The following is a 17,068-nucleotide window of genomic DNA, read 5'->3' on the forward strand; positions in this document are numbered from 1 at the left end:
GAGTTTCTCTAGAAAAAATATCAAAATTGTATATAATTCTTGCCCTCAAGACTCTGCTTCTTACTTACTGTCATCAACATACGCGCCTCTTGAAAGTTTTCCGACAGACGAGAAGAAATAAAAAATTGAGGAACAGAAATTTTCTTTTTTGGGGACAATTTCGGTTTGTCCTTAAAAGCTTGAAACTTTTTTTTCTTATATTTGTGTCTCAGCATAATTTATAAGCCTTAACAATTTTCATCTATCTTTTTTATTCAATTATGTTCAAGTTTTCCATTAAATTTTGTTTACTTAAGTTGATTGAAATATTTTTTTGTTCGAGAGATATGATAGTTCCTTCTTTATACATAACTTTTTGAGCATTGCGAGATAAAATTTTTAAATTTTTATAGCAAACCTCATTATGAGGAAAATATTTCAGTTTATCATCTCTAGACTTGATTTAAGAGAATTTTGTAGAGAAGCTAGATATTATAATTGTGGTGTATCCATATTTTATGAATTATTGTATGATTTTGGTTTTAATGCATTTGATGCTATAGTGAATTTTTCACTTCAATTGTGGTTCAGTAAGAATGTGAAATATATGCATAAAGTGAGTATGTGCTTGCCAAATTCGATACCTCATTACTCATAGGTAGGGTTTCTGAAAGCGGTTTTTCAAAAACCGCAAAACCGCACTTTTTGACTCAAAATGCGGTTTTTTAAAAACCGCGGTTTCTGAAAGTAAAAACCGCGGTTTTAGAACTTTGTATGGAAATTACTTAAATCAACAAAAAGTAAATTTTGAAGATAATTTTTCAAAAATAAGTTTTCATTTAATATTATATTGAAAATCTGAACTAAAATTATGCAAACTGATAAAAATAACTTGAATTTCAAAAGTTTGTACAAGAAATTATTTTTTAAACTATTTTATCAACCAATTTAGAACTGAATCTTAATAAAATAGAGAAAAATAGCAAGTTTTTAATCTTTCATGCATAAAATTCAACTTTTCAATTTTTTTTTAAAAATTTCATACATTTGTATGAAAATTGAAAACCGCAAAAAACCGCAAAACCGCGGTTTTACAATTTTGGAAAACCGCAAAACCGCGGTTTTGAAAAAGTGCGGTTTTTCAGAAACCCTACTCATAGGGTAACATCAAACAAAGACATTTTCATACCCTACCGTACTTCGGTACATAATTCATATAATGCAGGACGTGGCTCAAAGTCTCCTTTAATAGACTAGATACAATAAACTGACTATAGCATCGTCATCAAAGGAGTGATTTTGATCCTCCTATAAACTGCAGGTCTACAAAGTCCTCACTCAAAACGTTCTAATGCAGCTCTGGATCTCAATGATCTGAGAAGCTTAAGGATATATTAATTTTCATGAACCTATCAAAAAGTAGTTTGAGGTAAAATTTTCCAATATTTTAAATATTTCAGCAAATTAAAAAAATCGATGGGAGCTTTAACTTGGCTTTAACCCCATCCTAACTACACCACTGTTCAGTACTGCCACATGCATATTCCCACGAAATTATAACTGTTCAATATATCTCAAAATTACAATCAAATATCAAACATATATTTCATATTCAACCATTTACTTCATTACAATTCCAATTTTTACCGATATTAAATGAATTGCTTACGTGATTTTTATTTGACATTTAAATAGACATGAACGACATAAATTGAAATGAGGGAAAAAAATATGAAATAAATTTCATTCAATGAAAATTATTGATAAAGAGAAGAAGAGGAAATGAAATTCTGAAAAATGGCAGGATGTGTAATAAATTGAAAAATAATTTAACAAAAAGCTTTACAGTTTCAATGCACAATTTTTATTTTTGATTTTATGATATTGCCTAAAAGGAACTGTTTGCTTATTTCGTAACGTAATGTTCTCTAAACTTATTTGTATCACGGTACGTCTTGAGATCCGATGATTTATGACATGTCCAAGAAATTTCGTTGGAACTCTAATGCAAATTATTGACATTCATCATCCGAACAAAATAAATTTCATCCGGGTGAAATTCAGTGTTAATCCTTTAGACAAGTTTGTTCACAAAATCTGCAAGGAAACAATTTGAAGCGGTACAAAATCAGTAAACGTCCCCAAAGAAGAATTTACTATTGTTTGCAATTTTGTTCAATTTTTTGCTCGATTACAGCCACATTTTACTCTTTTCTGTGTATTGTAAGAGCAGGAGTAGCATCAGCATAGACTGAGTAGGATTTATTTCCCGAATCGACAAAATGCGTTCCCGAGTGGACAAAAAATGTTAGAACTAGTTGATGGCAGGTTAATGCCTAGTTGATGACTAGTTCTAACGTATTTTTACCTCGTTTTTGTCCACTCGGGTTCAAATTTGGGAAACAGCTCAAAATGAGGTGGTAAGATCTTTTTTATCATGATTTTTGAGGTCATGATTCACACAAACCGAGTAGAACAGCGAATGAGCATCCAAATTTAGCTAAATAATGATTGGAGTCACTATGCAGGCGTTATTGTAGAAGTCTATCATACTGACGATTACTTAACTAATCCTTGAGATTTTTTGACTATTTAAACATTATTGACGGGCACTATTGAACTAAATCATGCTACCTGGTTGGTTTTATCTACCAGAAATCACCTGATTACTTCTCTGTATCACAAGCTGAACGAATCTGGATTATTTGAAAGTCAAAAAGTGTTTTTAAAATAATTTGCCATATTTTACCACTTCTTTCAAACTCTAATTACAGCATATGCATCATGTATACAAAAAACTACATAATTTTAATCATATTAAGCTTATTATGTAATCAAATTCATATCAAAACCACATTTTTATAATATAATAAAAATCAATAATTTGAATACGAATATTTCAATTATCTCTGATATATTTTAAGCTATGTTTGTGGCTGCAATATCTATGCACAACTCAAACTCTTTTTTTTCTAGCATCAAATTTATGTTAATTTTTTTGAATAAATTTTTCAAATAATTAATTTTGGCGTGAAAGGGATAATTTATGAGCATTTATTTGTGCTGCTTATTTATTCTACTCAACACGATATTTGGCGTTGTACCTTTCAGTACCCTCACGGATTATACACACCAGAGAATTCAAATTCATTTTATTTATTTAATTTTAATCAATTCATTTATTTAGAAAATTGACTGGATGTATAAGCAGGCATATGGACTATCAGCAAATATGCATTAGAGGTTAATATGTTCACGTTTTTACGTATTAACGAACAAAATTAAGGTTTGATATAGGCGAATCGTTTCGTGGTATATTGAAATGTTTGTACTTTTATTAGAGGTATTTAATGAGATCTATTTCAGTAAATAAATCATGGATAGGAATATTAGGATGTGGAGTTAGATCAATTTTCAATTAAGTATTCAAAAAGGGAATTTAAAATGAGTTTGTAGTACACAAACTCTAAAGTTATTTGAAGAAATGTTAATTAAAACTGCTTAAAAAGTACAAAACGTTTAATCGATTCCAAATTCGGCATCTGACTAGAGTGACCCTGGCATGGTGGCTAATAAAGGCTAAATCCAAAGCAAAGTCATGCCAACCAGAGTCCAGATTTTTGAATTTTTTTGGTAATCGATTTGTGCTACTCGAGTTGTTCTCTAAGTGAAATACCAGGATTCGGGGCCAAACTTGCTAAACTTCAATGTATAGTAATCTCAAAATTATGTTGTTGTCAATTGTTATACAAATCGACTCACAAATTGTAAACTAAATTTGCTAAATCTAAGTTTTTAGCTTAGATACTCGGTTAAGCTGTTCGAGTAGGGTCTCCCGAAGTCCAGATTTCGACGAATTTTTGGGACCAAGAGCAAAACCGGGAGCGAAACCGAGGCTACAAGGGAATTCTTCAAAGTCTAGATTTCAAGAATCCTTAGTGCCTATGAGCATGCCATACATGAATGATTATCCTAGTATTGCATGAAGAGTACAGTTCGAGGTTCTCAAACTTTTAATTCAAAATACTAGCAAAATAAGAATTCTTTCCAAAAAAGGATTGAGGTTTGTCTGACTAAAACCCGCTCTCCCCTAAATACACCTTTGGTTACAAAATCTGAATTGGATTTTTGGTTGACTTTATCTCGCCAGAAAATACAGAAAATACAAAATATGTGCTAGTCGAAAAAATCGACTTTAGTTCCTATGCAGCTACCTAAATTGCATCCTTAAGCTATTTTATAAAACACCAACTCAGCATACAATTTAAAATCAATTACTTTAATCATTCATAACTTTTGAAAATTTTCTCAAGAATCTTGAACTTTTTGATTAATTCTCTCTTGTCAAACACTTTAACATCCTCAAATAAGCACTGTTGCGAAAGCACTTGAGAAATAATTCATCAAATACACTCCAAAAATTCATTTTCCCGCTCAAGTATCAAGTACTCTAAAAATATCATTAATGGCAAAATTCCTTTCCAACTAACAAGATTTCATCATTTTAACATCATCAATTACCCGAAAGCTGTTATTTCCAATGAAAATAGGATAAAAATTTGTTTACGCATTTTTTCACTTCCATTTTTTCTATGATAATAATCAGAATAAATTATCGTCATTTTATTCGAATTGAAAAATCATAATGGAAGCTCTCATTCTGCTTAGTAGAATAAATCATTATCAGAATTTGTACATACAAATAGACTCGATTCCAACATTAAAATTCATTATTGGCAAAATTTAATTTTCGTGTGATTTTTTAGAGCTTTTTTGGAAGAATTGATGCTTAATAGTACAGTTTGGTTGGATTGCTGTCTGGCTTGCTGAATGGCTGGTAGGCTGACTTTATAGATAGCCGGCTAGCTGACTGGATGGTTGGTTGGCTGGCTGGGTGGCTAGAATACTGACTGGATTGATTATTGACTGGCTAACTAGCTGGTTAGATGGATGACTAGCTGGCAATTTAAAAGACGGAGATCTCGGCAACCAGACCACGTAGAAATTTCTAGTTTGAAGCAGAGGGCGAAGCCGAGCTTAGCTCGCTATAGTCGGCTAAGATCAGCTAAAGTCGGCTTTAGCCGGCTAAAAAATTTCGTGAAATTTCGTTAGCTGGCTTTAGCTGGCTAAACTCCTCTTTAGCCGGCTAAAAGCGTAGCTAAAGCCGGCTAAAAAGAGAATTTTTGTCTTGTGAAGTTTAATGAAATTTCATACAAAAATTTCAATTTTTTTCTTTTTAGCCGCATAAGTTCGAGTCTCAAATTTTTTTTTCTCTTCTTTTTTGCACTAAAAATTTTAAAGTAGTAAATATTTAAATTAGTAAATAGTAAATTTCAAGTATCTGAAGTGAATACTCATTCAAAATGGAAATAAATCCTTATGATTAGTTCACTACAATACTTTACTATCAGAAATTAAGTTAATAAATTTAAAAATGTTTAAAAAAGTGCAAAATTCGAAAATTACAATTTTTTGTAGTAAAATTTCATTTTATTATCAAAACAATGTACATTTAAAACAGAAAATATGTAACTCTCAACAGTTAAATTGAATTTTAGCATTTTATATAGTAGTTCTTTATCTATAATTACAATTTCCTGTATTTCTCACCATATCTTTTGGAGAAAATGAAAATTTACTGCCAAAAATGTGAAATTTTTAACTTTTGGACATTAATTTAACATTCCTGAAGGATTTTGATAGTAAAATATTATAATGAACTGATTAATTATTATTTATTTTAGTTTTTAATGAGCTTTTACTTCAGATACTTGAAATTTATGAATTAAATTCCAAAAAAATAATAATTTTTCATAAATTTAAACTTTTTAGGATAAAAAAGAAGAAAAAAACAAATCTGAGTCTCGAACTTACACAGCTAAAAAAGAAAAAGTTTGAAATTTTTGTATGAAATTCACAAGGCAAAAATTCTCTTTTTAGCCGGCTATAGCTGCGATTTTAGCCAGCTAATATGCGTTTAGCCAGCTATAGCCAGCTAAAAGAAAACAACGAATTCCGTTAGCCGGCTAAAGCCAGCTAAGGTTTAGCCGATTTTTAGCTGGCTATAGCGAGCTAAACATGAGTCGGCTTCGCCCTCTGGTTTGAAGCATTAGCTTTGTGCCATTGAGCTATTTTGGTATCGATTAGTCTGGAAGCGCATAACAATCGCTATGTACGTTAATTCATAATTCTTCATTTCATAAATAAATGAAATATATTTTTAAAGCGTTGTTTTCAATAAATTTAAATTTCTAGCAACCGTTAAAAAATCAAAATTCTAAAAAACCGTTTTATGATAACATTCTATTTGGAGTTTCCTGGATCTTACTTTTTAGGTTAAAGAAGTGACTAGATCTTATTCTTAAGGTCGATTCGCTAACTATTTACTGATAGCTTGGAAAAAATGCGCTGAAGTCCCACGATAAGTTCTAATACTTTTTTAACTATCTATTTTTTTGTCAATTATGATAAAAATAAATTTTTGTGCCTGTGCATGAACCAAATCCCAGAAAGTTTCATTATTGGGGAATTCAATGTTGAGGCACAAAATTAATGTAATTGAATTATAATAAATTGAATTTAAATATTGAATCAAAATAAAATATTTTTCATAAATATTAATCACTTCACATATCATAAAAATTAGCATAAATATGTTGCTGTTGCGCTCTTTATCGTCTCAAATGTAGCCATATATTATCCGTTCAGAACTGCCAAAGCTTATCATAATAATAATAATAATGAATATTTGTGTGTATGTGTGTACACAGAGCAGCATGATTATGCAAATGATTATAACGAGAGATTAAAAGCATCGAAAATAACATTATTCATGAACTTCCCTTCCTCTTTCCTCATACTGCTCGGAACTATTTTTTATTGCCTCCGCATTTTGGGTTCACATTTTTTTTTATTACTTCCATTTTCCATTTTTTTTTTCATGTCAAAAGAAAGTTCCTTGAGTAAAATATTCTTTTTGTGCCTATTTTTATACTTAATGATGTCTAGTCTATGGACAGATTTAATAGCTTTGTTGTGCGTATGTTCTTCTTTTTATTTGCTTAAATTCCCAGAGAACATATTTGATGACTATTTGCTATTTAATGAGAATATAAAGTCATCCAGAGTAATTGGGGGTTTTATGGAGGAAAGGAATTAAAGGGAGATTTGGGGATTATTTACTCACTAATACCGGGTGGACAGTTTTTATACTAGTTTAATGGCTAGTTTTAATGACGAATAATGTAGATTGAATGTGATTAGACGTCCGTACCCCGAATTGTCAAAAATATGTAACAAATTACTGGACATTAACATGTCTTTGGTTAAAAAGTATTTTTATCCTCTCGGGTACTAACTAGTCAAACAAAATACTGTCCACCAGGAAGTTTGATTAGCAAATAATCTGTGCTGTAATGTGCGAACGAGTTCTTATTTTCGGAATTTTAATTTCGAATGGTTCTTATTTTCGGAAACAAATTTAAATTTCAAATGAACGTTAATAATCTAAACAAAAAAAGTTCTAGATTAACCTTTAACTATTAATTTTAAAGCAAGATTTTGCTTAAACTAAACTAAATAATTGTAAAAGATTTAAGAAAAAGTCTAAAATAATGAAGAAAAGTGAATTAAAGACATTTAAGTTTTTCATTGTTTTTTCAGAATGTTTGTAAACAAACAATGAAAACAAGACCAAAAAATTGGAATAATTTTTGAAAAAACTAACTTTAAGCTAATAAGTTTAGCTTTAAACTTCGATTAAATGATTAAAAAAGCTTCAATGAACATAATTAAATTGATTATCTTGATTTAAATGAAGCATTCAAGCTAAAAATCATGAAAAACTAAAAATTTTGAAAGTTTTGATGTTTTTCAAGATGGCGGATTTTTTTCCGAAAAAACATTCGAAATATGATTCAAATTTGTTCGAATCAACGTCCGCATCAACTGTTCGCACATTACAGAATCTGTGGTTTGTGAAACTGACTTATTTGAGGAAACTCAGGATTAGCCCGTAAAATCCCAAAAGGATTCATGGTTTTCCAATCAAGATGTTTGATTGTGTCCATATGAGATCAGTCAGCAAACAACCAAATCCCTGGCTGTATTAATAACAGCCAAATAACAGCTAAACCAGGGTCAGACACTAACTTAAAAAATGCTGAACGAAAATTCAACACGAAAATGAGTGTAATCCAAGTTTAATCCACTTTAGTGAGATCAGTCAATAATTGTTGTGGATTTTAAGATTTTAACAATTTTTCTGAGTTGTGTTTTAACCATTGACAATTCTAAGCAAAATATGGTTAAAATGACCTATAATATCTGTTAATAGAAAAGACCTGATTGGAAAAAGAACATCATGATACAAAAAAATGAGGTAAATTACCAAAACAGTACCTAAAACCGGCCTCTTTGTCTGTTAGGGATAGTAAGTTCTAAGTAAGTCTCTCAACCTATTTGCAATCTGTTTAATGATATTAGGTTGAACGGAAAGTTACTGATATCAGAATGCAGCCTAAAATATCGAGTATCATAGACCTGTAACCATTGTTTTGCGTTAAAGCCTCATCATAACTCCAATAAAATTGCTCATAAATTTCCACCATCCAAAATTCCCATCCAAAAATATGTATTTCCATAATAATCATTTACTTTAACTTCCTTTCAATAAATTTTATTTTAAAAGCCTTTAACTAGGTTAACCAGCCAAAGTCATAAAAAGAGCAATTTTGTATCGACGGGGACGAGCTTCCCAAAATAAAGGAAATGATAGTCCATAAAAAAAAAGTATGATGAAATATTATTTAATGAATATTTATGTTTGCATCTCCGATTTTTTTTTGTATCCACATTTGCCTTTCAACAATTTTTTTTTTATTTTTTGGATATACAAAAAAATATTGTTTTTTGTTCCGCTTTTGTTTTTACAGTCTTTAGACTTTATCTCCATCTCTTCATCATATTATTTATGATTTTTTTTTATATAAGCAAGATTCAGCAATTAATATTTATATTAACGTACACGATAGTCAGTATAAATATTTTTGCAATCATACTTTATGCTTCCATGAGTTCCGTTTCTGTATCCATCATTCATATTACAATGATTGCCTCAACATCCAACCGATTTAGGACTTTTTATGATGTTTTTTTTGGTGATTTCTATGTGTTTGTAATTGTATTGAGGATGTTTTGTGACGAATTGTAGAGTTAACTGCTAAGCTCATCATTTATTTATTTTATCATGTTTATGTTCGTGCTCATTTTTATGCTTTGTATTATTGTAAATTGTGCTTTTGCTGTTGTTGTTGTTGTTGTTATTGTGATGTTGGAGGAAATTTGAGTTTGCAACTAGTGGATGGAATTTTCATACTCAACGATTAATAATTTAATAGCTTTTTTTTTTTGCAACAAATGGAATGAAATATGACATAGTGTGGGTTTCTTAGTTTGTGTTTTGTTGTTCCATTTCGATTGTTTCAGAGTAAACTCTGGGAAAATTCCTAAGTTTTTATTAAAATAACAAGATCTGAATAACCTGTCTACAATTTGCTTTCTCGAAATCCCAGTCCCGATAAATTTTCGGGATCGGGATCGGATCCCGATAGCGAGAAAGCATAGTCTAAATCAGAATGAGATTAAAAATTTAATTTTTTGCTATCATGGATCGTACGAAATTAGCAAAAATGAAGCCATCAAGACATTCAAACATCTTGTAGTCAACGCGGGAACGTAGCGTGAACCTGATGGACTCTGACAGGACTACATCGTGATGCTCGGGTTACATGCTTGTATTTTCTCTATCGAATTCGACCCTTGAAGACCCTCTTGAAAGAAAGTTATTAGGAAATAATTACTGTACTTAATATTAGAAATTGCCAGACGAAAACAAGCAATACCGACAGCTTTAGGCGCCATCTAAAGGAAACCAAGATTCCCAATTGATGTGTGTTGTCTTGTTCATGTGGAACTGAATGTTTTTATCTTCAAAATTCAATAATTCTTCCGTTAAAGTTTGTCTTTACTAATTTCCTTTGCTTCTCATCTGAGGGAAGCCAAATACCACAATTGAACTGAACGGCCAGCGAAGTATGCAAGCACTTATTTCGTTGGCTAGGTCGCATTTATTATATCATATATTGTTGTGCGTTGAACGTTTGAAGCTGGCTTTATACTTCTGTTAAACTTTCAGCAAGTTCAGAATATTACAAATGCACTTCAGCCTACTTTTTTCACGCATTCTTCATATTGAGCTTCTTTTTAGTTCGAGGATAAGTTGCTCTAAAGTATCCTAGAAATCGGCCAGAGATCCCACTATAAGCTGTAAGTTTACATTAGTTTGGGAGGTTTAACTAGTCCTCATTTCTCTAGCTGTCTTTGGTTCCGAAATGCATATTAACTTAATTATTGTATTATTCATAAGAATTCGTATTCAGAATCCGTATTGCACCTCTATCATAGCAGATGCCTAGTCCTGCATCGCACGAAATCATTTACTATCTCTATTTTTAAACCAAACTCTATCCTCAAATTACAAAAATCCTTTTAGATTCTCCATAAAGCACACCTCAAAATGACAACCACTAAAAGAAAAACCTCGTCTACTTCCACAAAAGCTTGTTCAAAAGAATTATATTCTAAACCTTAAAAAATTATAAAATAAATTCTTTCCTTTCCATCAAATATATTAGTGCACATCTGCAAAAACAATCTCTATCCACATATCCATGTGTGTCTCTACGTATGTTTACATAAAATGCTGTAAAAATTTCTACGGAGAGTTGGAGGATTTTAAATTGGCCATCAAGTTGTTGGTTTCGGTGTACAGCATGCATAGAGTGTGGAGATGTAGAGTATGGATAAGGACAGAAAAATATGATGAAACAGCATGGCAAGGAAAGAGTTGTGTTTGCTCATCATTTTCCATTCTAGATGAGATTGAGAGAATTATTTATAAATTGTAGCTACTCTATCTACAAAAGCGTCATCATCTTATCGTCTGTGTTGTGTGTGTTTTTCGGGTAAGGTCTGTTGTGTCTTCCATGACTGCCAAAAGAGGATAGGAACAGAGGTGGACAACCTTTTAATCTTCACGACACACCTTGATACTAAGCTTCGACCGAAACCGCATACGGCATAAGGCTCATAACATTTTCAATACACAATCATGTGCCACGACACACAGGTTGCTCACCACTTCCATAAAACATTAAACTTCTTCTATCCTCAATGTTCCATGTTATTTTTCCGTTTTTTTTTTTTTTTGCACACATCATTGCCGCCCTGCGTCTCAACATTATAATGAATATGGAAATGTGGTTATGCCAAAAAAGAAATGGCAATGAAGAAAAGAAACTTCTTAGGATATTGAATAAATATGAGCGTAAAGCTAGTCTCAATAAATTAACAGAGATTATAGGAATAATGAATAATTGATTGAATTAAATTTTCGGTTATTCGACGATGGGATGGTAAGGAAATTATAATTTGTAGCACATTATCGTATTTAACATATTTTATGGGATTTTAGGAGGGAGTGGTGGGGATTGGTCATGAGGATTTTCTAATGATAATTTATAAAGCAAAGCTTGACTCAAGCAGGCAAAGAATGTAGTGTTAAGAGCAAGCTATGAGTAAAGCTAGCCATCAACGCTAGCAAGCATGTTCAACTAAATAGAATTGCTCACAACTTGCAAGCCTTCTAGAGAGTCCAGCAAGCCTTCTAGACTTTAATTATATGCAGAATCCAATCTTCTACAGTCGATTAACCATGATCAATCGTCTACACTTAGTAGAAATGGACAAAACTCTGGCATTAAATTAGATCAAATACGGCCTCAAGCCAAAGTCAAGTCGACATGGAACTAAATTTTAGACCAAAAGTAGAGTATTGTACTTACTGTCTGAATTTTAGTACAATTTTAGGCCGTGTTTTTAGCGCATTTTTGAAATTTTTTTCAAAAAGGTAGCTCAATAAGACACTTTTTTCGGTCGGTCGGTCGGTCGGTCGGTCGGTCGGTCGGTCGGTCGGTCGGCTGGAACGCGAGATCTCAAAATCTAGACATCGTAGAGAGCTCGGAATGGTTTTAAAAGATCAGTTCCATAAAGTTATTGGCGCCCCGGTCATTTAAAAGTTTTAAATCAAAGCATAAATACTATAATTAACAATTTTTCATTTTCATATACAACAACAACAAAAACAACAACACGTTTTTTCATTGTTTTACAGTGTTTTTCAATGTTTGTCGATGTTTTTACAGTGTTTACTGAACAATGTTTGAATTTTTTTTTACTGTTATGAGGTTTGAATTATGAAAATCCGTTAAATGATTAAGTTCTTAAATTTGTGGAAGTTTTATATGGATCTTGTGTTTTTGGTCTGGAAGTGACCTGGATCTTACTGGATCTTGTGTTTTACGTCTGGAAGTGACCTGGATCTTACTGAATCTTGTGTTTTTGGTCTGGAAGTGACCTGGATCTTACTGGATTTTGTGTTTTAGGTCTGGAAGTGAACTGGATCTTACTGGATCTTGGTTTTAGGTCTGGAAGTGAACTGGATCTTACTGGATCTTGTGTTTTAGGTCTGGAAGTGACCTGGATCCTACTGGATGTTGTTTTGTGGATCTGGAAGTGACCTGGATCCTACTGGATCTTGTTTTTGTGGGAATAAAAGTTATATGGATCCAACTGAATCTTGTTTTATGGATCTGGAAGTGACCTGGATCCTACTGGATGTTGTTTTGTGGGTCTGAAAGTGACCTGGATCCTACTGGATGTTGTTTTGTGGATCTGGAAGTGACCTGGATCCTACTGGATCTTGTTTTTGTTGGTCTGGGAGTTATATGGATTCTACTGGATCTTTTTTTATAGACGGGGAACTAACTTAAAAATCAATTACTGATCGCTGGGACAAAAATGCGCTGAAGTAACTCGATAAGAACGAGTACTTTTGTAATTTTTTCGATATAAAACGATATGGATCAGACACTCCAAAATTAAAGTACTGTTCTTGCTATTTTTACTGTACTTGTTTTGGAGGCCCTTGTATGGTTAGTATAGTACTGTATATTAGAGTATTTGACCCTTGGTGTATGTTGGTAGTAATTATGAGCTAATGCTTTACTGAGTGCAAGTAAGGTCCTAAAGTCGGACATTAAAGATGGCAAATGGTCACGTGGAAGGCCAAAGAACTCACGGAAAGAAGCTGTCTATCGAGACAGTATTAAATTTGGAATTGGAAATTGGCAAGCAGTAGCCAGCGATTGAGCAGGTTTAATGAGACATCTAAGAGAGGTCAAGGATCATAATTGATCTGCACGTCCAGCGAAGTAAGTAAGTAAGTACTATTTTGAATTCATCCGTAAGACATTTATTTCGTTACGTAATATCCAAAATTACTTTTTTCTTCATAAATTTCTAGTTTGATTACTCATGCATTTTATCGAAAGTCTTAAAAGATAATACCCATAAAGAACCATATCCTCTTAATTTATTCATAGACATCATCTAAAAGTAAATAAACCACTTGATACATTTGATATCCATTTACTGAAATCTTCTTTGACAATTTTAAACTTTTTTCCTGAAATTAATTTTTTATAGTCTGTTTGTCAACATTGTGGTAAGCATAAATCTACACCCAATGATATATGTATGGATTTATCTCTCGAAATGTTTACATGATTTTTATTCTATTTTGTTTGTAATTGAAGCAAATATTACTCAAAAACTTTGTTGTTTTTCTATATCCACAAACTTGTGGGATATACTTTTATTCAATTCCAATTCTTCTTCTCTTGTTCATCGATGCAAATGACATCTAATTTACATTCAATCGATATGAACATGTTGAGCTTCCACTTGCCTAACCACTGAATGATAAAAATTCCTTTTTTATTCCATCTCGCTTATTTGTTGGACATGAAAGGAGGAAGCTCATCTGTTGTTTACTCAACCAAAATATAGACATTTTGTGTGTCTGTGTGAATTGACAGAGGGTAGTCAGACATCAACGTAAAAATGTATTCTAGTGATGACATAAAGATGTAAGAAATGTGAATAGAAGATGTATATTTACTGTCATGATGGATAGATTGTCTAGAATAATGGAATTGTGAACACCAGAAATTAAGCACAGTTCTTGGAATAAAAATGGTTTGAGTATGTTGTGGATTTATGTCATCAAAATGTAAGTAAAACAGTTGTCACTGTGCCTTTAGGATAATTCCACATCGTTGAGACAATTCCATGTTCTGTCGTCAACACGGAAGTGGAAAAGTCTTGTAGCAGACATGATGTGGCCTTAGGGACAGTTATCAAATTAATATGGTGACATGCAGGTGAGTTATAGATGCTTTTCTGTCTAATGATCTTCTTCATTTACCTGTGTGTCTCAAGCTCAAGTGCTGACACTTTGTTGAGCTGACTGCAAGAAGTGAGGTTACCTTAAGAACAACGTTATGGATGGAATTCAAGTCCTGGTCCACCCTACAGATCTGAATGATCCGATTCGGATAATTGATTCAAAATCCGACACTAGACTCACTTGACTCTGATTTAAACCAAATTTGGCACATATTCTGAATCAAACTAGCCTGAAGTCGGATTTTCAATCGATTAACCAATTTGTGGTACTTGAGAGAGAACCTAACTAAACCGAATCCTCCTCAAAACAGCATAATACTTCAACAACGTCAATATACTTCCAATAAACTACAATCAGCTATAAGAAGCTTAAAGCTTCTAGAATCTTAATTACAACATAAAGTGCAGTTCATTAATATGGAAATGTATTTCATCTACATCAATTGCTTACTCAGTTTTGTAATGGAAAAAAAAGTAGAACAAGCTCAAAGCATTCATTCATATCTCTAATCATTATACAGTCTTCTTATTTTCATCCATTAACCGACACGAGAAACAGAAACATCAGCAGTTATTAAAGTCATGCAAAAAAAAGCCCTTCTCTGTTAGTTCATTACCATTCAACATTCTTATGCTGTCATACAATGTCATAATGTCTTTAATAAAGCGTCTCTTGTCGTTGTAATCCTTATTAAAGTTTCATGAACATTTTTTTTCTCCTTCGTGTTCTACTTTTTGTGTCACTTTAAATTGATGGAATGATGCTTTCTATATTCTCGACCTTTCTTACTCCCCTATGAATAATTTGCCGGTTCTGAGGATTCTCTTTAGTGACATTGGAAGGATATCGGTATGGTAATGTTATAAAGTAAGGTAATCAGATATTAATGGAATATACTGTGAAGTTGTACATGCTTGAGTTCATTTTATTATTGCACTTTAGTCTGCAAAATGAAGCAAAGAATAGTAAGGTTAAAAATTGACCATTTTGTTAAGGCATGTACTCTCCTTAACATACTAACATGTGCTCAATGAGGATCTAACGGAACCTAGTAAGTATGCTCATTTGTACAAATAGACGCTCATTGAGTATATGCTAGTATATAAGGGAGTGTACTGGCTTACTGCGTCACTAAGATATGTCAGTTTTATCCAAATTAATCAGAGAAATGAAGCAGGATATGTTGATCCCTAAATATTATTACACTGCGATTCTCATGAATTTTTAAAAATCAATTATTCCAAAAACTAACAAGCTAAGCATTTTGATGTAAAAATTTTGCTGATTCCTAATGTAAATTCTAATAAACCTTCATCAAATCCTCGCCTTATATGAAAAAATTAAACATCAAGGAACATTTTTTAATCAAAAAATAATCTTTCGTCATTATTCAAGCTTCATTTTTAATCTCTAGCAATCTTCACATAACCATTAGGATTTGTAGAGGAATTAGAGCAAAAAGCGAACATTTTTTTTCCCTCCTGCTTTGTGCTGGAGATATTTTTTAATCTTATAAGAATTTTCATTGCATCCTCGCACAAGTCATGACTTATAAACATTATTCTGTTCCTTCCTATCTCTTTCTCCCTAACTTTCATCATTCAATGTCGATTTGAGCATCTAGCACATATAAATACTGCCAGAAATCCAGTTCATATCATCAAATAAAAATAGCAAAAAACTTGATGTTGTTATCATATATGTTATGCTGTACAGCAGCTCTTTATCTATAAACTTAACTGGATAAATGATGAATGGAAGTTGTTGTACGAGAAGAAAAGTCAGCTATTGTGTGCATCACAAGTTAAAGCTAAGAAAAAAAGAATTTGAACAATAAACAACTTGAAAACGAGTTATTCACAATATATTATTATAAGGAAGATGTGGAATAAGAAATGAGCAATGAAAGAAAATAATGGAAAAGAAGCTTCAATAGTTTTTGTATAAGAAAAACTTTCTGTCTGCATGTATGTGGAGATTGTTTTGATTTAAGGAAGTGTTTTGACTTATAAGTGATCATTGAAAGATAGTCATGGACTATCTTGGATGTGCTTTATTCTGTTTTTGTTGGATGGAACCGTAGTTGAATATTTTGTGGAAATTTAGTTATGCACTTAAGGGAAAATGAGAGAAATATGACGTAACCCGATCGGCAATCTTTGAAATGTTGCCAACACGGCGACGAGATGGTAGTATACTTAGAACCAAGTGACAAAGAGTGCCGATCGAGCAAACTTCAACTTTGGGACTGTTTCAAATTATGAAATGATTGCCCTCTTTTCATTTAATGCCCCAATAAGCAATGTCGATACATAAAGTTTTAAAAGCTTCAGGTAAATCAAGAACCCTAAAGTTTAGAATATTTCTAATGTAAATTATGAAGATTAAGATCCTAGCGAGTCTCGAGAAAAATAGAAAAAGGTCAATAATATTAAAATAGATCAAACGTTAGGTCTTGCTTCATAATAGTCCGGTTTTCCATTACATAAATATCAAGTTCAGATTCTGGTGATTTCTTAGCTTATGTTTCAAGTAGTTCGCTAAAGCGAAAAATGTGCTGGCTGTTGCTGCAGTATTATACAACCAGTAATTCTTTCAAATAGTATCGAATAGTTCAATTATTGAGATTTGGATTATGACTAAATAGTCAATTACAGGTCTTTAGAATGTTCAATATATTTACCTGACAGCTGTTCATTGAATCTTTAAAGTGTTTAATCT

The 17,068-nt window shown here is 32.0% G+C and overlaps 1 protein-coding gene across 2 annotated transcripts in view; it reads right to left on the reverse strand.

Annotated features, from left to right (window-relative positions):
- Window positions 1–17,068, reverse strand: part of Csgalnact (Chondroitin sulfate N-acetylgalactosaminyltransferase) — a 50,750-nt gene extending 33,682 nt beyond the window's left edge. The window contains exon 1 of one of the 2 annotated variants that reach the window (XM_070642282.1): window positions 17,031–17,068. The gene's annotated coding sequence lies outside the window, so the exon portion shown is untranslated. The remainder of the gene's footprint in view (window positions 1–17,030) is intronic. The other variant, XM_070642283.1, reaches the window with a different exon arrangement.

This window comes from Chironomus tepperi, unplaced genomic scaffold (assembly GCF_022539635.2).
Source record: "Chironomus tepperi strain 1889 unplaced genomic scaffold, CSIRO-AGI_Ctep_v1 contig_284, whole genome shotgun sequence".
In the NCBI taxonomy this organism is placed as follows: Eukaryota; Metazoa; Arthropoda; class Insecta; order Diptera; family Chironomidae; genus Chironomus; species Chironomus tepperi.